This window comes from Sceloporus undulatus, chromosome 2 (genome assembly GCF_019175285.1).
Source record: "Sceloporus undulatus isolate JIND9_A2432 ecotype Alabama chromosome 2, SceUnd_v1.1, whole genome shotgun sequence".
In the NCBI taxonomy this organism is placed as follows: Eukaryota; Metazoa; Chordata; class Lepidosauria; order Squamata; family Phrynosomatidae; genus Sceloporus; species Sceloporus undulatus.
The window spans coordinates 133,159,627-133,183,093 of NC_056523.1; the positions used below are offsets into that span (position 1 = coordinate 133,159,627).

The window sequence follows — 23,467 nt, forward strand, 5'->3', positions numbered from 1 at the left end:
TCCCCTGGCCACAGCGCTCCCTCCCCCTGGCCCGCCCATGGTCCCTTCCGTGCTTGCCTTGGCTCCTTCCCCAGTTGGGTATGAGGCTGAGAGACTGTGACTTGGCCAAGGGAAGTGGGTGGCTCAGAGGAGGAAGAGACACACCGGAGGGCAGAGATGGTGTCCGCCACCAGATCTCCCGGTCCCTCCCTCCATCCCTCCCCTGCCTGAATCACCTCCAAATGGAGAGGAGGACGGAGGCAAGGCCGGGTGGAGGGAGTGCGGACACTGGGGAATGGAGCCGGAAGGAGGAGGAGGAGGAGGAGGAGGAGGAGGAGGAGGAGGAGGAGGGGAGACTGTTTTTTTTTTTAAAAAAAAAAACTAATCGCAAAATTGCTAGAATGGCTTAGCAGCTACTTGTTTCTACAAGTAGTTGCTTTGTCATTCTATCACTTTTGTGCTTAGTTTTTTTTTTTAAAGACCCCAAAAGGTGGCACTGGCAGTGTGTGTGACATCTCTGGGGATGGACAACACCCCACACACACCATATGTCCCTCCCTTTTTTTAAAAAGTGATTCTAATCTGGTGTTCCCACTGTTAGGAATCACATCAGAATTTATTTTTGCCAAAAGAACCATCAAAAAAGGGCTACCAAAATACCCGGGGCTTTTGGCGTTTGCCTTGCATTTTTTCCCACTGGAATCGATCCAATGAGGATTGGGATCGATTTCCAGTGGAAACTAGATACATTGAATCAGGATTCAAGGCTTTTCCCAGTGGGAACAACCCCTAAGAAAGTAGACCAAGATTATGAAAATTAAGCTACAGTGTCTTTCACTCAGTCTCAAAGGTGCTACAAGATCCCTTTGCATCCTGATATTCCATACTAACAAGTTTATGTCTGTGAACACTATAGTAGGTGTCACTGGTGTGGGTACAATGGATGTAAGCATGGCTCTATGCAAGTACAGAAGACTTTGCTTTTTAAATTTTGCATGTATCAATGATACCCACTCCCTATGAGAGCAGGAATATAATCCAACCTGAATGCCTGCCAGAGGTCAAAGTGATTAAACTGAAGCTGGAGATGACACAGAATCATAGAATTGGAAGAGACCACAAGGGCCATCCAGTCCAACCCCATTCTGCCATGCAGGAACTCACAATCAAAGCATACCCGACAGATGGCCATTCAGCCTCTGTTTAAAGACCTCCAAGGAGGGAGATTCCACTACACTCCAAGGAAGTGTGTTCCACCATCAAACAGCCTTTACTGTCAGGAAGTTGCTCCTAATGTTGAGGTGGAATCTCTTTTCTTGTAGCTTGCATCCATTGCTCCTTCCTGAATATGACATCCCTTCAAATATTTAAACAGGGCTGTCATATCATCTCTTAACCTTCTCTTCTCCAAGGTAAACATCCCCAGGTCCCTAGGTCATTCCTCATAGGGCATGGTTTCCAGACCCGTCACCATTTTAGTTACCCTCTATTGGACACGCTTCAGTTTCTCCACATCCTTTTTGAATTGTGGTGCCCAGAATTGGACACAGTATTCCAGGTGGGACCTGACCAAAGCAGAGTACAGTGGCACTATTACTTCCCTTGATCTAGACACTATACTTTTATTGATGCAGCCTAAAATTGCATTGGCTTTTTTAGCTGCCACGTCGCACTGTTGACTCATGTTCAACTTGTGGTCTACTTGGACTCCCAGATCCTTTTCACATGAAGTCTCGTTCAGCCAAGTGTCCCCCATTCTATATCTGTTCATTTCATTTTTCTGCCCTAAGTGCAGTACCTTACATTTCTCTGTGTTGAATTTCATTTTGTTAGCTTTGGTCCAGCTTTCTAGTCTGTTCAGGTTGTTTTGAATTTTGATCCTGTCCTCTGGAGGATTAAGTATTCCTCCTAATGTGGTGTCATCTGCAAATTTCATAAGTATGCCCCCAATTCTGTCATCCAAATCATTGATAAAGATGTTGAATAGCACTGGGCCCAGGACAGAGCCCTGTGGGACCCCACTGGTCACTTCTCTCCAGGATGAAAAAGAGCCATTGTTGAGCTCCCTTTGGGTTCGGCCAGTCAACCAATTACAAATCCATGTAATCATCATCATTATTGTTTTTTTCCTATCCTGCCTTTTCCCCACATTGGGACTCAAAGTGGCTTACAATGATTTAAAATATTGTTAAAATTCCGCAAGATGCAAAAGTTAAAACACAACTAATAAGAAATTAAAAACATGTGTCATTAAATCACAAATAAATCTGAAGATGCAAGCTACAGATGCAGGAATAAACTCTTTCAGAACACGGCCACATAGCCCGAAAACCCACAAAAACTATGAGGCAGACTACAATTAATAATTCTGGTCAAGTTATCACTGCCACAGTTCCTTCTTACAATGCTGCCTCTGCTTTTTTACACTTATAAAGGGGTTACTTATCCTTCCCCTCCTAATCTGGTCTCAGCAGCTATTTGCTTTAGATTCTCTAAAACAGCTTTCATTACATGCACACCTGAAACCCCTGTGTAGCGTTGCTGGAGGCCACACTTGTTATATTACTTTACTGTACAAGATTTTGAACCCAATACATAAGCCCCTAACTTCATCAGCAACTACACATTTCTACATTTAGAAAGAAGTATGTTCTGCATTCTTCTATTGAGCTCTAATTTTATTACCAACTTGGTAATATGTCTTCTAATGCAATTTTAGTGTTAACAAATTTGGAAAGCATTGCTCTCACAAGACATGAAGTGAGCTTCACTTGTTTGGTTCTGAAGGCGTAAGTATGTGGAAACTTTAAGTGGTTTAACCTTGAGGAAATGAACTGACAGCTGACAGTAATAGAGAGATAGTAACACTTGTTTGTGAAAGAACGTGGCTGCTAATTCCACTGATGCTGCACATTTACTCTGAAGTTTCAGATGTAGAGTCCAAATCTCTCAAAGCCTGGTAGACAATATCTACATATCCTGTTTCTTATTGCTAAGTTCAGTAATGTGCTTAAAATGTCAACTGCATAAAATCTTGGTTTTATATTTGTATAAGAGCATTGTCTAAAATAGTAAAGTTTCCTTCTGCTCATGTGGTTAAATGGGTCCCACATTTTAAAGAATTCATTTATCTTGCTATTTTTAATAGGACTGTCGTTTTTGTCGTCTACCTTCAAGCTGTTTCTGACCAATGACAACCCTAAGACGAACTTATCATGGGGTTTTCTTAGTAAGATTTATTCAGAGGGGTTTTTCTATTTCCCTCTTCTGAGACAGAGAGAGTGTGATTTGCTCAAGGTCATCCTGTGAGTATCTATGGCAAAGTGAGGATCTGAGTCCCAGTCTTGCAGGAAGTATAGTGTCACTGTATTCTGCTTTGGTCAGACCTCACCTGGAATATTGTATCCAGTTCTGGTCACCACAGTTCAAGAAGGGTATTGACAAGCTGGAATGTGTCCAGAGGAGGGCAACCAAAATGGTGAACAGTCTGGAAATCATGGCCTATGAGGATCAGCTTAGGGAGCTGGGTATGTTTGGCCTGGAGATAAGAAGGTTAAGGAGTGACATGATAGCCATGTTTCAATATTTGAAAGAATGTCATATTGAAGATGGAACAAGCTTGTTTTCTGTTGCTCCACAGAATAGGACATGGAGCAATGTATTCAAACTTCAGGAAAAGAGATTCCACCTCAACATTAGGAAGAACTTCCTGACAGTAAGGGCTGTCAGAGAGTGGTGGAGTCTCCTTCTTTGGAGGTTTTTAAACAGAGGATGGATTGTCATCTTGTGGATAGAACTAGGCTGACACCATTTTAAAACAGAAAAGGCACAACAGCCATTTTATAAAAGCGAAAGAATAATCTATTTGGAGAGTGCTAAACACCCATGGAAAAATCATATTTATATAGTTTCTCTTTGCAACAGTAGGGAAATACTTTTCAGATCACCCCCTCCCCAGACATCGAATGTACAAGCCTAGCAAGAATGGAGTTGTTTGTTAGATGTTCTCCTGTAAGAACTAAAACTGCAAGCTTGCTTCTTAGAAATAGTCAAAATGGGAAACTGTGTACTATATTATTATTATTATTATTATTATTATTATTATCATTATCATCATCATCATCATCATCATTCCATTTATTTATATCCTGCCTTCCTCTCAGTACAGGGACTCAAGTTGGCTCTTTGGTCTAAAGTGTCTGAATAAACAGACACTTGGCCAACAGTTGACCTAAAATTGTGAGTTTAGATATGAAAATACTTTTGCGCCACGCCAAGTAGAAGAATAATATGTAATCAAGATGAGTGTCTTAATTATGTTTATAACCAATCATTGAGCTAAAATATGCATAGATTAAAATAACCACAAACTGGGAGTATAAAGATGGCAGCTTTGATAGTGTGTGTTGTCCCGACACTCCAGCACTCAATAAAACTTTTTCTTGAACCAAGAAACGTCTGGTCTTTCCCTGTGTGTTCCTGAAATGGCCACTCTGGAAGAGAGGCTGGGGTGACAATCTGTTGGGGGTCCTTTGATTGTGATTTCCTGCATGGCAGGGATTGGGCTGGATGGCCCTTGTGGTCTCTTCCAACTCTATGGTTCTATGATTCCAGAGTCCTAGTGAACACTCAAACCACTTTAATTGTTATGTTCTGTCCCTTATTTGAGACTTCACTGCAAGCTGCCTATTTTTGCATAATGGATTGAAGCTGGCAGAGGGTACTATAAGGTGTATGACAGAGGAGGAAGAGATGTCTCTGGCCAGCTGACTCCTTGTAACCTTCAGCTAATCATGTCTCTGCCTAATTAACAGAAAGAACATGTGAGATCAGGCCTCCAACACATTTGCAACTAAAGTATAAATTATTAATTCACCAAAAATAGAGGCTTAGAATGCTGCGTTGGCAGATGGCTGTGTATAAAGTCTCCAAGGCCCAAGGCTCCTTGTTTCTTCACTAGCTCAGTATCTTAAGGTAAGTTACAGTCCCTTGCTGTGTTCTTTGGGAATGCCCCATGCTGCTTCCCATTAGTGCTTCTCTGGATATGTTTTACATGGGCGTTCAGTAATTGCCAAGTATCAACAATATTTATACAAAGCACAATGATGTGCTTACCATGGCAGGAACCAAAATGTATTGGCATGCATGCTAGGTACCTTTTTTTTTTTATCAGTGCCAGTTTACAGGTTTATCATTTCCCAGAGTCACACTAAAACAGTTAACAATGAAGAGGCTGGTGGCACCTTGAAGACTAGCAAGTTTTATTCAACATTGAAATTTGGTTTACTTCCTCAGTTGTAATCTGGGCTACAGCCTGAAAAAACTTGTATTAACTAAATCTGGTTAGTTTTAAGGTGCCACAAAATGGTTGTTTTTGCTGCAGTAGATTGATATGGTTATTCTCCATGAAGTTTTACAAAGTAAAGCAAATAATATTCATAAAGCTAAAATGCATGCAGTTATATCTAATTTATAATATATTGGAAGCATTTCTGAAAAGCATGCTCAAATGAACAAAGGGGATCAACCCAAACTCTCTTGGAACTGTGTCTATGTTTGAAATGAACTGCAAGGGTATTCTACAAAAGTTTAGAGCTTACTCATAGATGAGAAAGCACAAATAATAGAAGTGGAACTTTCAATATGAATTTATTATTATGCCTTCCACAACAGTATTCATTTGTGTTACACAGAGTTAGCTATATGCCAAACATGTTCTCTTTCTCACCAATCTTTCTTTTTCCAATTCCAATTCAAAAGAAATAGATCTACGTACTTGGTAATTGACGGTAAGAGCAATTTTACTTCAATTCAGCATGCCTGTGGTTTGCAACATAAATAATTAATATACTGTACTTAAACATACATCTGATATATCTGACTCTTCACTTCCATTAAAAGATGAGTTTAGAGAGGAGCACAGTTAACTAAGCCCATTCAGTAGGTCAGTGGTAGACCACCTACTTTGCAGACAGAAATTCACAGAATAATCCGTGCTACCTTTTTTCAAAAACAGGAATCTCAAGATAGATGGGCAGGGAAGGACATATGCCTATATATTTTGCAAGCTGCTGCTAGTTACAATAGAAACTACTGGCCTTGATGGACTAATGGTCTGACCCAGTTTAATGCAGTTTTGCTTATATGTAATAGCCTTTATATGCTCATTCTGTAATGTTCACTTTAACATTACTCACATCATATGCTACAACCAGATCTAATAATGAAATATTTCAATGGAAGGTGTTTATCATCCTCACTGAAATGATGCTTGAAGGAAATGGCCACTGAGAGAACAGTAACATTGCTTTGAGTTACATCAGCATGATCCTTTTTTGTCTAATTAAAGTGGTATGTATAGGATCTGCATGGATTATAGAATGAGAATGTGTACATAATGTGTCAAATGGCAAGAAAAGTGATCCTACCTAAACATTATGAATACATTCCTGGTGGTAACAGCTATTTAGCAGTGGAATAGACTGGCATGGAGAGTAGTTGATTCTCCTTCTTTGAAGGTTTTTAAACACAGAGTGGATGCCCATTTTTCATGAGTGTTTTAGCTGTGCATTTTTGCATGGCAGTGGGGTTTGAATAGATAACCCTTTCAATTCTTTTCAGCTCTGTAACTCTATGATACTAAGATCAAATTCTAGCCACTTCCCTCCTTCCCCTGCCTTTTTGAATGAACAATTATCTGTGTCAACTGATATAAAACAAAATGTATTGTTTCCAATGGGTCTTTTAGTCAGACTACTGTAATCTAGTTCTGGTTGGTCAGACTTTAAGTTTATAGGAACTTATTCTTTCATGAAACCCAAAATTTACCCACTGAATGCAGGAACAAAGCAGCACTCAGAAAGGCAGACACAAAAATGTCTCCATGTGGGATCTTGTTTTTAACTATATAACTTTTTTTTAACTTTTGTATGTTTTATGTAATTGTTTTATTGAAATAATTTTAATTGTTTTTTAATGTTTATATTGTAATTTATAACAGTGAGCTTTCTCGAATCTCTTTCTGGGAGAAAGGTGACATATACATTAAATAAATAAATAAACTGACTAAACATGCTCACTGTAAAATGCATTTTCTGTATCAGAACAGAAGTACAGTGGGACTTTGTTATCCTCTGGGGTTTAGTTCCAGCACGCCCCATGGATAACAAAATCTGTGGATGCTCAAGTCCCATTAAATATAATGGCAGAGCAAAATGGTGTTCCTTATATAAAATGGAAAATCAAGCTTTGCTATTTTGAATTTACCCTTTTTTTGGAATATTTTCAAGCCTTGGATGCTTGAATCCATGGATAAAGAATCCATGGATAAGGAGGGCCGACTGTACAGGAAATACAATGGTATGGAATAGCTTTTTTACAACTTTAGATTGATTATCTGATATAAAAACCTAACATTAGCTTGATGAACTGTTAAAAAACATACTATATTTTAGTTATATAATGGGAAATGGTAGAAAAAGTATATTAAGAAGGACATCATGTTTTTTTTTTTAAAATAGTTTGGTTACAATAGTGTATCTTTGTTTAGAACTGCCACCTCCAAAGTTGAGCCATACTTTTGTCCATTTTCTGATAGATGAGAAATAATGACAACTAGGAGTGGAAGATCATAACTACAGAATGTTTACAGATTGTTCCACACACAAATATATGGCCTATCCCTGGTCATACCATCTAAATCCATGTAAAACTACTGTTGCACATAAAAAAATTAAAAGTAATATAAATATTTCTCTTATTTCAGTGATCTCTAGTATACTGAAAAACTGACTATTTTGTTAATCCTTTCAGCCAATCTATAATCATGACTTCGGACTCTGAGATGGCCGTATTTGGAGAGGCAGCTCCCTATCTCCGGAAACCGGAGAAGGAGAGGATTGAGGCCCAGAATCGCCCATTTGATGCTAAATCATCCTGTTTTGTGGTCGATGATAAAGAAATGTATGTCAAAGGCATAATCCAGAGTAGAGAGCCTGGTAAAATCACTGTAAAGATCACTCAAGATGACCGTGTAAGTAGGAGTTTAATCTTTTTGCTGCATGACCCTTGTTTGATTACCGTTTCAGGAGTCTCTCAGTTCTCCAGACAGTGATCTGGAAACTGGGAACAGTCAGCTTCATTACAAAACTGACACCATGTAAAGAAAGGGTTTCATAATTGTGGAGCATACAGGTTGAGCCTCCCTTATCTAAAATGCTTGGAAACCAGAAGTGTTTTGAATTTTGGAGTTTTTCAAAATTTGGAATAGTTGCATATATATTTATATATAATGAGATATCTTGGAAATGGGACCAAGTCTAAAAATTAAAATTCATTTATGTTTCATAATTCAAATTAATTATGTTTCATATACAGATAGCATGAAGGTAATTTTATACACAATACTTTTAATAATTTTCTGCATGAAACAAAGTTTGTGTACACTGAACCATCAGAAAGCAAAGGTGTCACTATCTCAGCCACCCATATGACAATATTGGATTTGGGAGCATTTCAGATTTTCGGAATTCCAGATAAGGGAGACCCAACCTGTATGTGCTCATGAACAGCTTTACAGGGAAATATATGCAGTGGCATAATGCATACAAAATCCAAAAGAAGCAAGTAAAACAATTGTGCTGAACTGAAGGGGGTTTGTGAATCATCTTCTGGCTTCTTACATGTGTTGTGAGAGATATGATGGCATTTGTTAGAGGAAGCATGTCTTTGCTGCTTTAAAAACCTTTTAAATATTTATTTTTATTATATTCAACAGACAATATGATGTTGAATAGGTCATAATCAGTGTGGGGAAGGCAATGGCAGACCTCTTCTAAACAAATATTTCCAAGAAAATGCTAAGTTCACCTTTGTAATAACTTGAAGGTACAAAACAACAATGACATCATCATTCTCAGTATACACACATACATGAGAGAGGCCTTACCACATGAGAAAAGAAATCCAGAACATAATGGGAGAATACTGGCTTTCTCAGTGCCTCTCTACATGACATCATAGCACTTCAGTTCTACTTCCTAAGGGGATAGTTGTAAAAACCTGCCTTTTGCTGAATAGGTTTTTCCAGCATAACAGAAGGCATGCTTTTGTAACAGTCTTCATTGGAAAGAGAATGGAAGTGACACAACGTCATGCAGAGAAGTACAGAGAAAGATGGTACTTTTCCTGGTATTGGGAAAGCCCTTGAGAGTTCAACCAGTTTTCATAATGTTTTAAAATAAATCTTAGAAAGCCATTACTAAAGCTTCAGATTATTTAATATTCATTTCTTACTTTTAAGAGAAATGTTGAAGACGTTATTGTTTAAAAACACCACAAATCTGATCTTAACTTTTTAAATGTTAGAACACATTTTATTCATCGTCTTTTCTTTGCTTCTGATTCAAGAAGCATTTCATCTGGAAATGAGCAGATGTTGAAATCAATATCACATTATTATTGGCTTCATCATAGGCCATCACTGGATTGCTGATATCATGATATCAAATAACACAGTTATGTTCATGACTGGCAGAACAGATAAGATTGTAAACACAGCAGATACAAACAGCTATTAACAAACACTAAAAATGTTGGTTTTACATGCATGGAGCCCTGGTGGCGCAGTGGTTAAATGCCTGTACTGCAGCCATTCACTCAAAACAACAAGGTTGCGAGTTCAAGACCAGCAAAAGGGCCCAAGCTCGACTCAGGCTTGCATCCTTCCGAGGTCACTAAAATGAGTACCCAGACTGTTGGGGGCAAATTAGCTTACTTGCTAATTAGCTTACTTGCTGTTCACCGCTATGATCTTTGGAATAGCGGTATATAAATAAAACAAATTATTAAATTATTAATTATTAAAAGGAATTTACTTAGCCCAGCAATAATTATTAAAGCATTTTAAGTGTCCTAACTTCCGATTTTAAAACATTTTGATAGGCTAAAAATATATAAGCATGTAGACCTCAGGCTACTGGCTGGACATTTCTGGCCTGCATCAAGACACTCCTTTCTTATTGTTGTTTATGTTTTCTGCCTTCCCCCCACCCCTTAGACTGTAACAGTTAAGGAAGATGAAGTCTTTCCAATGAATCCTCCAAAATTTGATAAAATTGAGGACATGGTTATGATGACCCATCTCCATGAACCTGCTGTCCTGTATAACCTCAAAGAGCGTTATGCATCTTGGATGATTTATGTGAGTTGAAACTAAACCTGAAGCTTAACACCATTTTTTTCAATCCAACATCTATTCTATATATTAAAAGCCAATATTGTTATCTACTTTTTCTGTAGACTTATTCGGGCCTCTTCTGTGTCACCGTCAACCCTTATAAGTGGCTGCCGGTATATAATCCAGAAGTAGTGTCTGGCTACAGGGGTAAAAAACGTCAAGAAGCCCCTCCTCATATCTTTTCTATCTCTGACAATGCCTATCAGTTCATGTTAACTGGTGAGTAACGAGAAATTAGTCTCCAGCTAGAATATCACACCTCTAGGTCACGCAAATATCGGTGTCATGAAAGTTAAACCCATTATCTCCACTACAGTCCCCTATTTATTGTTTTCTAGCTCTGATCCATGCAGTCTTTCATTCATGAACAATAGAACCCCTTAAGAGGAAAGCCAGATGGGTGGAATGCTGTTTTAGGAGGCACAGCATGATAGGTAGCATGATAGTTAAGAAAAAAAAGGAAAACACTAGGCTGAGAGTGGGTTTAAAATTCCAAAACAAAAACAAAATGAAACAAAACAAGAAACAGCAGAAATAAATAAGTCTTGCATATGAAACCTATATATTCATCCTACACATGTTGCTTTTTAAATATCCTAACTGGGGCCCTACTGTTCAGCTAAGTATGACAGCTGCTTCAGGCTGCACATCCTGAAATAAGTGAATGGCAACAAGGTGCTGGATGACAAAACTAGTCTGCTGTCCTGTGGTATATTGGAGGATGCTGCCTCATTGCTACTGTTGAAATTCAACTGCCAATCTTGCAGGCCTACGTACATGGATTTGGGGTGAGCACCTTCTTGTATTTTCACTTAAACAACAAAATATAATGAATCAGTCCTGATCACAACAAATGTCCTAAGAGCACTTACTCACCCACGTCTGATACCCCATTACCTTGTAAGTTTACACAGTATCACCTAGACAGACCAGTGGTCTGATTCAGTGTAAGGCAGCTATCAAAGTAGAATTCTCAAATTAACTAATAGGAGGTTTGGCTAAAATATAACTGATTATTATTTCTTTTTTAAACTTTCAGACCGTGAAAATCAGTCAGTCCTGATCACGTGAGTATTTTTCAAAAATAATTAATACTGTAAAAGAGAACAATGCAGTCACTATTTGCTTCCATACTTGCTTTTCATTGCCATCATTGTAGCCCAAGCCTGCTCTGTATTGATTAATCAAGCATAATTGAAATGCTTCAAGGCGACTGTATCTTTCATGAAAAATTTCCAGTTTGAGCATCTGTGTCATTTTATTCCTTTCTGTTGAGCAATGTTAACAGGTTATCTGCTGGTTAAACAATCTGTTTTGATTGTCCTGTTTTGTCAGTTTCTGTTCCTCCTTTGGAAATAACTTATATATATATATAAATGAGAGGAGGAGAAAGTGATAGAGAAGGCAGTAGAGAGATGGATGTAAATGTGGCAGGTGGCTCTCTATAAAGTATGGTTTAAGAAATTCTGGAACGTCTTTCTCAGGGAGGAATAGGGACATGTGAAACAAAATGGGACCAAGCTTTAAAAGAACTAATAGCATTTTCCTACCACATCTGGCACCTACCAATTTCTGCTTCAGTTGTTTCTAGGCCACAGACCACGGTGGACCTAGGTTTCAAATACAACCTACTGCATTTGCAATTGTAGTTATTTTCAGATATTTGACCTCCTTTGCCTTTTTTTTTCCATTTTGCTGCAACAGCTTTTGCATTTGCTAATATGAATCACATGCCTCCTCCACCTTTTCCCCACCCAAATGAGAGGGAACATCTTCTCTCAAGGTACAAAGGAAGACATACTGTTCAATTTACATAGAATTTCCAAAAGGTTTATATTGCAATGCACTACTAACATAATCATCAGTAACTCCACTATTTTGGTCAACAAAAGCAATAAAAGTGGAAGAAGCTGCAAGCAGGAAGTTTTTAATTAACGTTGCAGAGGGACAAAACTGACTTCAAAGTAAATATTATCAAAAGCTCTTGGTCATTATGGCAGTTCCCCTGCTACAGAAAAAGCCTTTCCATGGGCCTTGTGCTACCACTGAAGATATAGGATTACAGTCAGTATAAGCATCTTTACACACCAGTGATAGTGCTACCTGAAACCACCCTTAATTCCTCAGTCAACTGATCGGGAAAAAACACACGAAAGAAATGAAGAAAGACTGTGAGCTTAACAGATCCTGGAATAGAAGCAGCAGGTATTTGTTCATTTAATTTTCTTTATATCATTTCATTCCAACAGTGGAGAATCTGGTGCAGGAAAGACTGTGAATACCAAGCGTGTCATTCAGTACTTTGCAACAATTGCAGTTGCTGGGGACAAGAAGAAAGAAGCACAGCCTGGCAAAATGCAGGTATGTGATACAATCCAGACTTATTTTACATATATCCTTGTCAATCTGGAAAATCAAGCAGGTGTGAGTGGAGAAATTAGTTGAAACCACAATGAAACCCCTACTGGAAAAAATATTTTCTTCAACCATCCATAATACAAACTATTTTAATATTGTATCTAGTTCAACAGAATATCTGAGGCCGCTATGATCATTTGCACTTTCCCATGCATGTAAAATGAAATTCAGTTTAAAAATTTCATGTTACAATTAGGGGACCCTGGAAGATCAAATCATCCAGGCCAACCCTCTGTTGGAGGCCTTTGGTAATGCCAAGACTGTGAGAAATGACAACTCTTCACGTTTTGTAAGTATAGGGCATTTTCTTAAGAAAAATATTTATTATAAATTAAATGTGTGCATGCTTTTGGTAACTAGGAAAAGAAAATTTAATACCAATGGACTATTTTTTCAATTCATCAGGGTAAATTTATCAGAATTCATTTTGGGACCACAGGAAAGCTTGCCTCTGCTGACATTGAAACCTGTGAGTGGCAACCACATCTCTGCATAATGAATTAAGAATAATAATAAAGAAAACACCTTCTGATTTTCTTACTTATTTTTATTTTCAATTCTCTCAGATCTTCTTGAGAAATCCAGGGTAACATTTCAGCTTTCCGCTGAAAGAAGCTACCATATATTTTATCAGATAATGTCAAATAAGAAACCAGAGTTGATTGGTAAGTGGAGGCTGTATTATATGTACATTAGGCCATCATTTAGATTAATCAGGGTTGTGAACAGGAAACCAGTATAGCTGATCTTATTCTTTCCTTACAGACTTGCTGCTAATTTCAACTAATCCCTATGACTTCCCATTTGTGAGTCAGGGAGAACTCACTGTGGCTAGCATAGATGATTCAGAGGAGCTGTTAGCAACTGATGTAAGTATCCCTGAGGATGTATCATTTAATTGCTCACTTAATGCACATTTCTTTCTCACCAGCTAAAAGTGTATGGATATCTTTCCCCAAACAAGCACTTTTAATGCAGGGTTACTGCATTTGTCTAGTGGGTGAATTTCTATAGTCAGCAGTATATTTTGGTCCAGAAGGCTGGAAAATAATCTGCCCAGTTTTCTTACTGAAGCAGAACCTCATCTATCCTTGGAGGCATATTGAAGTTTGACTTTTTGTGTTCTCCTATCTACAGAGTGCCATTGATATCTTGGGTTTCAGTGCGGAGGAGAAGGTAGGAATTTACAAACTGACAGGTGCAGTAATGCACTATGGGAACATGAAATTCAAGCAGAAACAGAGGGAGGAGCAAGCAGAACCAGATGGCACAGAAGGTAAATGTTATGTAGTGTTATTTATAGACTGCACTGTGTTGTTACACAAATCTTTGCCAAACTGCTGTTACCAGCATTCTCTGGTACTTCAATTAACATATTATATGCTAAAACCAATTCTTAACATTCTGCCTCACGCTTCCAACATTCCATCATGTTCAGCAAGATGAAGAAAGAGAATCTAGTCTGGGATTATGGGAATGTGAGTCTGAATAGTTATGGTCAACAGAAGCAGGGAAGTGATTTATCTATAATCCCAATGGTATCATTACATACATGCCTTTAATAGAGGCAGCAACAAACAGAGGAAGGCAGTTGTACAGTCAGAAAAGAAAGGAAGCATGCAAAAATGTTCAATGATTGGATGACAGTATTAAAGCTGTGTACCCTTTAAGTGAGCATGTTACATGACCATGATCAGTATAATCTGTCTGAAGTTTTAAGTGGAGATGACATGAACAAAGTTTATAATTTCTGGATAATGACAAATGTTAACAATGCCAAAGAGATATCTTACATGAGACTAAGATTTTTTCCCCCCCTATTTTGTTTTCTTGTCTCTAGTGGCTGACAAGGCAGGATACCTAATGGGCCTAAACTCTGCAGATTTGCTCAAAGGCTTGTGTTACCCAAGAGTGAAAGTTGGAAATGAATATGTGACCAAAGGACAAAATGTCCAGCAGGTAGCAACAGCCCAAAGACATTTTCATTCAAAAACAGAGATTAAATTGAAACATTTCCAGATATCCATCAGAAAAAAAATAATCTCTTAAAAATCAAAACAGGGTGGTTGTGACCAATATTTCCAGGTTATACCAGCATAATAACACCGAGAGCAAGATTCTGACCATTGACCAGAGTCTATAGAGAGGGCTCATAAAAAAAATCAAAATCAAAACTTGCACTTTAACTGTATATGGAAATTAGATTGAAGCCAGTGCAGCATTCCAAACAAGTAGTTATTTCTGTTGCTTTTCCTTTGGTAGGTGTACAATTCTGTGGGTGCACTGGCAAAATCAGTCTATGAGAAGATGTTCCTATGGATGGTAACTCGTATCAACCAACAACTAGACACAAAGCAGCAGAGACAACACTTCATAGGGGTGCTGGACATTGCTGGCTTTGAGATCTTTGATGTAAGTTCAAGTTACTGTGATTTTATTGAAGAAAACCTCTTCAGTATGTACATAGCCATTAAAAATGCAACAATTCTCTTCTGTTTGTAAAGTACAACAGCTTAGAGCAGCTGTGCATCAATTTCACCAATGAGAAACTGCAACAGTTTTTCAACCACCACATGTTTGTACTGGAGCAAGAGGAATACAAGAAAGAAGGGATTGATTGGGAGTTCATTGACTTTGGAATGGATCTGGCTGCCTGCATTGAACTTATTGAGAAGGTGAGTAGTATTTCTTGTAGAGATCCATGTTTTATTTCTCAGCATTATTTTGTATGGCTCAGTACTTGCTGTTCATATCAGGTTCCTTGACCATTCTTCCTCTTCACTGCTATGGGGGTAGGGGAAAAAAAGGCATGCATCAATAAGTGAGCCAATGGGTGAGCAAAAGCACTCAAGAGATCTTAATGATTATTGGCCAATGTCTCCTACGATATGCTATGATACTGTATACCTTCCTTCATTTTTCTCACTCCCCACCATCACATTTTAAAGGGACTAAAATAAAAAGTCTAATATCACACTACACTGCTATAGTGCTATAATTCCAGGTTATTCCAGGTTAACTGCTACGGCTGCCTTGTGTGGAATTCTGGGGCTTGTAGTTCAGTGAGGCCTAAGAGCTCTCTGGCTGAGAATTCTAAATGCCCCTCCCTAAGCTACAAATCCCAGAATTCCACAGGAGCTAGCCATGACAGCTGCAGTGGAATTATAGCTCTGTAACAATATAGTGTGATATTGTTCTGTGTGCATGAGAGGCTGCAAGTAGACATAGAGGGAGCATCAACTGGCAATTCCTAGCATCACATGAATGGCTGAAGAGCTATTGCTTCTTTGTGCCAGTCTGGAAGAACTGTAAAGTGAGCAATTGGTTCAGGGATTTGAACTAAACATTTTAGTTGTGCAACGTATAACTCTCCCCACCTCACACCACCAAAACTTCCCTTGTATTATGTTCAGCAAGGACTCCTTTACAACAAGGCCTCTTGGTATCAAATGTTTTTAATACAGCTTCAAATGACAGTTAGAAATTTCACAGTTTAATGGTAAAGAAGGTAGGGATTAAAATCTTTGTTTCTTTCATTTTTTAACACAAGAATGGAAAATACAGTTGTCCCTTGACACTCGCAGCTTTGGCACTCGTGATTTTGATCTTTCATAAGGTTTTGATCATTCCTCCTCCTCCTCCCTCCATCCCTGGCTTTTCCGCTTGGGAGAAAAGAAAGCCCAGGAGGGAGGGAGCAACCAAGATGTATGCGTGTGCCAACTCCTGCCCCTTTCCAGGATGGAGAGCTACCTGGTTCCCCATCCTGGAAAGGGGCTTAGGGGACCAATCCTCCACCTCTTTCCAGGATGGATAGTTGCCTGGTTCCCCAGGATTGGTCCCCCAAACCCCTTCCCAGGACCAATCCTCCACCTCTTTTCAGGCCGGATAGCTGCCTGGTGAACCAGGCAACTCTCTGTCCTGGAAAAGGGATGGGGGGCTGATGCTCCACCTCTTTCCAGGGGTGGAGAACTGCCTGGGAATGTGATAGGGAGTCAGTTAAAAGGGCAGGAGGGTGGGGGTTTTGCGATTTTTCCACATTTGTGGGGGTCTTGCACCTCTAACCCCCACAAATGTGGAGGGACAACTGTATAAAAAATGTTGATTTGGAAAAGAACAAAATATAAGTGTTTCTTTTTTATTTTATTTTATTTTTTAATATTTTTGGGTGGGAAATTTACACAGTGGATTTTATGCCAAAAGTAGTGATCCTTGGTGCAAAATTATGTTTTTGCACTGAAAACCAAACACAGCCTTTTGGGTATGAACCATTGTTTTTTCTGCAAAAAATCTTCACTTTGTTTGCCAAAAAATTCTCAAAATACAAAAATTGTCTTGATGGTTGGCAGTTTTTCAAATAAGGAAAAGAAGATTTGTGAATTCCTATTCAAGAGCACCTAATGTAACAAAATATGCAACTGAAGCTACTGTACCAAATCTTCCATAACCTATCACATTGCTGTATCATTACAGGTACTCTGTTAACAAGATCTCTATCTGCTTCTCTTTCTCCCTCTAGCCCATGGGCATTTTCTCCATCCTAGAAGAAGAGTGCATGTTCCCCAAGGCAACAGACGTTTCTTTCAAGAACAAGCTCTATGACCAGCATCTTGGCAAGAGCAACAATTTCCAGAAACCCAAGCCTGTCAAAGGCAAGGCTGAGGCTCATTTCTCCCTGGTGCACTATGCTGGCACTGTGGACTACAACATCACTGGCTGGCTGGATAAGAACAAGGACCCTCTCAATGAAACAGTTGTCGGGCTGTATCAAAAATCATCATTGAAATTGTTATCCTTCCTTTATTCCAACTATTCGGGTACAGAAACTGGTAAGCACAATTTCAGAAAATCAGAGACTTGTGTACCATCTCTAGTTCTTTCTTATTTGTCTCTCTTATGCTGTCTTGGTTCAACCATTTGGACCAGGAATCTCAGATGATTCTTGGGTTAGGCGCTTGCTCTACACAGGATGGTAAGGTTTTGGACTTTGAAAACTGCACAGATTAGTTTTCAGGGAACAGTCTTTCTTATTCAGCACAGCTGACCCCTAGAAGTCTACATCTCTCACATTTAGCATAAGCTAAATTTATTTTGCAATCATGGTAATTTATTCTACAAACATGGAAAACTGCAAGATGAGACTATATAGAGGGGAAATGCTATACATTGAATCTTCCTGGGAGACTGAGGGGCTAAACAGATTGGCGATAAATGGCAACATCAGGGCAGAGTGGGAGTGTGGTGACTGCATGCTGCACATTCGACTCCACCCAGATGTTGGCATCACACTACCTGCCCGACCAGACAGTGGGCAGCATCATGCCATTTCTTTGGTGTAGCATTTAGAAACCCTGAAAAGCCGCTGCAGGTGCAGCAAGGGCACCTTTTTGCCAGCACTAAAAGGAGCAGCATTTTGTTGTTCTTTTTAGTGCTGGCAAAGCATGGGATCGGGGCCGTGACATGTGGTTGCTGTAGCTCCAATTCAATGAGGAAAGGGGTGATGCAAAGCCGCTCCAAAGGGGCTGTCTGTTTTCTCCCTGAATCTTGCTGTCCTGGTCTGAAGCAGCAAAGCAGAGTCTTTTGGGGAAATTTGCAGAACCCTCTCTTGCAAACTATATATCAGCAAACTCATTAGTTGTTTTGAATTCATAGATCATTCTTGTCTTATCTGAACTGACCTTGACTAAGCAGATCACCAAGGTATCTGTTATACTGGCTCCTTCCTAGGCTGCATCTACACTGGAGAAATAATTTAAGTTGACACCACTTTATCTACCATGGCTCAATGCTATGGAATTCTTGGAATTGTAGTTTATTGTGGCATCAGAGCTCTCAGACAGAGAAGACTAAATGGTTTACAAAACTACAATTTCCTGTATCAACCTGGATTATTTCCACAGTACGGATGTTACAATGACAGATAAATATGTGTTTGCATGCTATTTAAGACTTCAAGGAGCAGTGATGATTCTAGTTAAGGGCCAGGCTTTGAGGGACATAATCATGAGAGATTATCCTCAGTTAGCTTTCACTAGTCTCAAAAAAGTAGGCTTCCTCCGTTAAACTTTAATCCCTTCCTCTCAAGTGCTCAACAGAACCATTATTTATTTGTGATCTGGAGCATTAGGTTCTTAAATCAAATCAAAAGTGTTTCAAGCATCCCAGTCTGTAAGCATCATCTTTGTTTGTTTCTTCTTCAAATAAAGGTGGGTTTTTTTTAAATCACAGCCTTTCAAAAATTATTATTACTTTTTTCCTTCAATGGCAGGATACAGACGGGCAAAAAGGGGTGTGTTCATGACGTCATGAAGGTATAGCCTTCAGACGGCCCTTACCTGAATGCCGCCATGAACACACCGCCCGCACGCCCCAAGCAGGAAGAAGCGGCATTAAAAAGGTGCTGCTTTTCCCCGCTTCTTTTCTATATAGTGCGTCTGTAAGCTGCTGCACCGGTACGCCAGAATTGCTACGCCGCTAATTTAAGTTGCCCATTTAAAAGCTCCATGTCTGCTGCGTCGCATAATGAGTCGGGGTCCTGGAACATGCGCAGTTTGCAGTCAGGCTTTAATTGCAGCGTCAGCTGCCATGCAGGTGTGGAAGCTGCAGCACAGCTGCAGCGCATTTTAAGACTCGTAACCCTAACCCTAACCCTAACCCTAACCCTAGAGCTGCATGTACGCATGCACTGCTAGAATTGTGGAAAGTTTGGAATTTAAAGTGAACCCCTACACACATTCTTGCGCCATTTTCACCTAACAATAAAAAACGCTAAAACTTTAAATATTTACATATGTACAAAGGAGGTGATGGGGGATGGCAGGGGGACAGCGGTGGCAGCGGCTCTGCATTGCAGATTCAGCAAGAGCGCAGGGACCAAAGGAGAGGAGGCATCCATGATGCTGGTGACACTGGCAACGTGCAAGCGGACACGGATGCCAACACCAGCTGATCACCAGCTGGCAGGAGACCACCTTTGTTCTTGGCCAGGGCGGGGGGAAAAGTTTAAAGCAGCTTGGGTGCTTTAAATGTGCACATATGCTTTCTGCCGCCGGTGCTGAGCGCCGCAGGTGCACAGCTGCACATCCGCCAGCTGGCAAAAGAAAAAAAAAGCCCTGTTTTTGGCTGCCCATGCGGAAGCTGCCTCTCTCTTTGCAGCGTCCTGCGAGGCGGCGGTATGGAAACTGAGGGTTAGAAACGGCCCCAGGTGAGGCGTCTTCAATGCCCCCCATGTGGAAGCCCCATACACCTTAGCCACGCCCTCGGGGCGGTCGGTCTGGAGGCTCCGTATTCAGCAGAATACACCTCCAAGACGTCTTCCCCTGCCCGTCTGTATCCCGCCAATAACACTGAAAGTTTATCCATCTCTGTCAACTCCAAAATTTTAATAATCCAACCTTCATTTGAAGGAATTATATTCATCATCCAATTCTGGTCATATATCATTCTCTGCTTGATATTTTATTCTAAGGTGACAGTGGTGGCAGCAAGAAAGGTGCCAAGAAGAAGGGAGGCTCCTTCCAGACAGTGTCGGCTGTCTTCAGGGTATGCAGCACTTATTTCAGCTTTCTAACAGAAGTGGGAAAACTCTGGCAGCCTGAAGAAGGGGGAGCATGATCAATCTTTCACTTCTAGGGGCCCACCATAGACCACACCAGGGGAAAAGGGAGGAAAAATTAAACATGGAAGTGCCTGGACTCCCATTTCTCTTGTATGGTTTTGGACTGCACTTTGCCCACCCCTATGTTATAGTACAGCTCAGGGGTAGACCATCTTTAGCCTTAAAGCTGTATATAGCCCCCTGACTATTTAATGCCAGTGGGAAAATCCCAGAGGGAGAGGAATGGGGGAAATAAGTGGGGTGGGGTGCTGGAAGAATGGACATCACAGTTATGAAAAGAAGCAAGCCACCTACAAAGGTTCATTTCAGACACCTAATAAGAACAATCTGTCACTCCCCTGGTAGCAAGCAGGAAAGAGAGAAGAGATAGCACAATAGAAGGAGATAGCAGAAGAAAGGACAAAGTGTGATTAGAAAGAGTAGTGAAAAGTGAGACAGAAAAGAGGATAGAAGAAGCACAAGCATGCAGTCTTTGCACGTTTTCCAGGGAGATGTAACCCTCAGGTTTTAAAAAGTGTTACACCCCATGGATTAACAAGGGAAACATCTACATGCTGCCAAGTTTAAAACTTTTTCCTTCCACCTCCCTCCCCTGGTACAGGAGAATTTAAACAAACTGATGACTAATCTGAGAAGTACCCATCCTCACTTTGTCCGCTGCCTAATCCCTAATGAAACAAAGACACCAGGTAAGTTAAGGTCTCAGTGCTGAAGCTTCACATCAGTGAAAAGTCTGACCTTCCATTTTGAAGCCAAGCCCTCCCTCCAGTCCATCTGCCTTGGTCCAGGCCTCGGAGGTAGAGAGGAACTGCTGGACCTCTTACCCTTTTCCTCCACCACTCCCTTCTCCTTCTGTGTCATGTCTTTCTAGATTGTAAGCCCGAGGGCAGGGAACCGTTTAACTAAAAAGATCGTATGTACAGCGCTGTGTAAATTTACAGTGCTTCATAAATAAAGGTTAATAATAATAATAATAATTGTAATCTCTGTATAGGAAATGTTCATTCTTTGTAAACATCCATGGCATATGGATCTCCTAAATCCATATACAGCTTTTATTTAATACTGTTAAGAACAGGTTTTCTATGTAGTATAAAACAACTGGAAGGACCACAACAAAATATATTAAATCATAATTCTGAACTTTAAAGTGTTTTGTTCAAATAATCCATTATTGCTTCTCAGTACGAATGAGACATTACAGAACCCGGAATGACTGTAAGTGAGATTTTGATATTTTCTCTTATTTTTTCCTCTTCCTATTCAAAGGTGAAATGGACCACCACCTGGTGATGCACCAACTGCGATGTAATGGGGTGCTGGAAGGTATTCGGATCTGTAGGAAAGGCTTCCCCAGCAGAATAATCTATGCTGATTTTAAGCAACGGTATGACTTCTTCTAACAATTAATTGGTCTAGACTTTGCTAGGGAGCTATTGAATCTGAGGAGAGGGTTGACACAGCCTCACCTTGGTTCTTGAACCTATTTGGTTTCCTAAATACTACTGGAGAGGCAGTACAGTTCAAGTGATCCTAAAATTAGTTATACAGTCAGCCCTCCATTTTTGCAGTGGATCTGTTCCAGATCCCCCCCCCCCATGAAAATGGAGACTCACCTATATCCAAGCTCCATAGGCTTGAATGGGGCACATGCACACGAGCTCAGGGCATGCCCCATTGATAATAATAGAGGTTGCCCCTCCGTGAATAGTCAAGACAGCAGACCTCAAGTCCGCAAGAAAGGAGGGGCGACCGTACTCTACTTTCACAGCTATAGAAATAAGAGCTACAGATGTGTGCAAGCTTTGTTAATATGGTATGCTATATGCTATAAAGGTATACTTTTAGGAAATAAAAGATACAGCATTTTTTCATGTACCTTACCACCTCAGACAGGAACAGAACAAAGCATAGGCTGTTTATATATAACCAAAAGGTTGTGTTCCAAGTGGCATAGTAAGGTTGTTGTTTTTCATGGGAATACTAGCAAAAATATGCAGCTTTGCCCAGGTTCAAACCCCATTTGTCTCACCCTAAGCTCAATGTGTTCTCCTCTTTCCCCCACCCACCAGCTTTTTTCTTTCCAGCTGCTCTTTCTCTCTCTCAAAGTAGCAGCTAGATACATTTTCTCCAAAACTAAATCTTGCCCCAGTAAGCATCTGAAGAAGTGGGTTTATAGCCATGAAATCTCATGCAAATATAAAAACCAGTTAGACTTAAAGGTGCTATCACATTCCCCCTCCTTCCTCCTGTTTAACTTTAAAGAAGACCTCCACTGTCTCATTGTACCTTCAGGAGCAGCAGAAGTCTTTGTAGCTGGAGTCAAACAGAACCTCACTCATTGGTAGAAATAGATGAGACTGAAGACCAGATCTTGTAGGACTCACAACTAGATGGCATTTAGGCATCTTCTAAACAGCAGGTTTTTAGTGGGAGTTATAAATTGTCTGATTGAGAAGCTTGCTGAGAAATACATATCATTGCATTCAGTGGGCTTACTCTTGAGTGAGTACATATGGAACAGGTGCAGCTTGAAAGATAAAGTCTCCCTTACCTCTACGCCACCCACTGTTGGCCCCTTGATCTCCATCTTCTTTCACTCATATATACTGATTTCCTCCTCCCAATGCAGTTTGCACAGTAAAACGACAAAGTACAAAAAGCTATCATTCAGCTAAAGGAGAGAAGAGAGGAATACATATTAAGCATGAATTCTCATTTTTCCTGTGTATGTGTATCTCTCTGTGTGTGTTAACCTGTGTTGTTTGAATAGAGGAAAGACCAGAAATAAAAGTTTTTATAGCTTGGTTCTCCACTGCCCTGCTCTGAACCAGCTGCAAGCATTTGGAGTAAACATCAAGGCTTTCTTAGTTTTATGTGGGTTTTTCGGGCTATGTGGCCATGTTCTAAAAGAGTTTCTTCCTGACGTTTCAGGGCTTTCTGCTCTTAAGTAGACTTCTTCCTTCTGTGCATCCCTCTTACTTCAAAGGATTCTGGTGACTGTTGAGGCATAGCCCAGTAACACAATGGCAACTATCAATTCAACATGCGAATGTAGGCAAGAGATAATTATTAATTAGTTAAAATGTATCCATCTATTTTAAAATCTAAACAACTCCAAAATGTACATCCTCAAGGTCTTCTTAGTGTGCACATCAAGTTCAGAAGTCCAGACTGATTGTTCTGAAGTTGGGAGACACACATAGTCACATATACAG

At 39.9% G+C, this 23,467-nt stretch overlaps 1 pseudogene; it reads left to right on the forward strand.

The window, feature by feature from the left end:
* Positions 1-4,896: 4,896 nt before the first annotated feature.
* The window catches only part of LOC121921426, a 52,071-nt pseudogene continuing 33,500 nt past the window's right edge, over positions 4,897-23,467 (forward strand).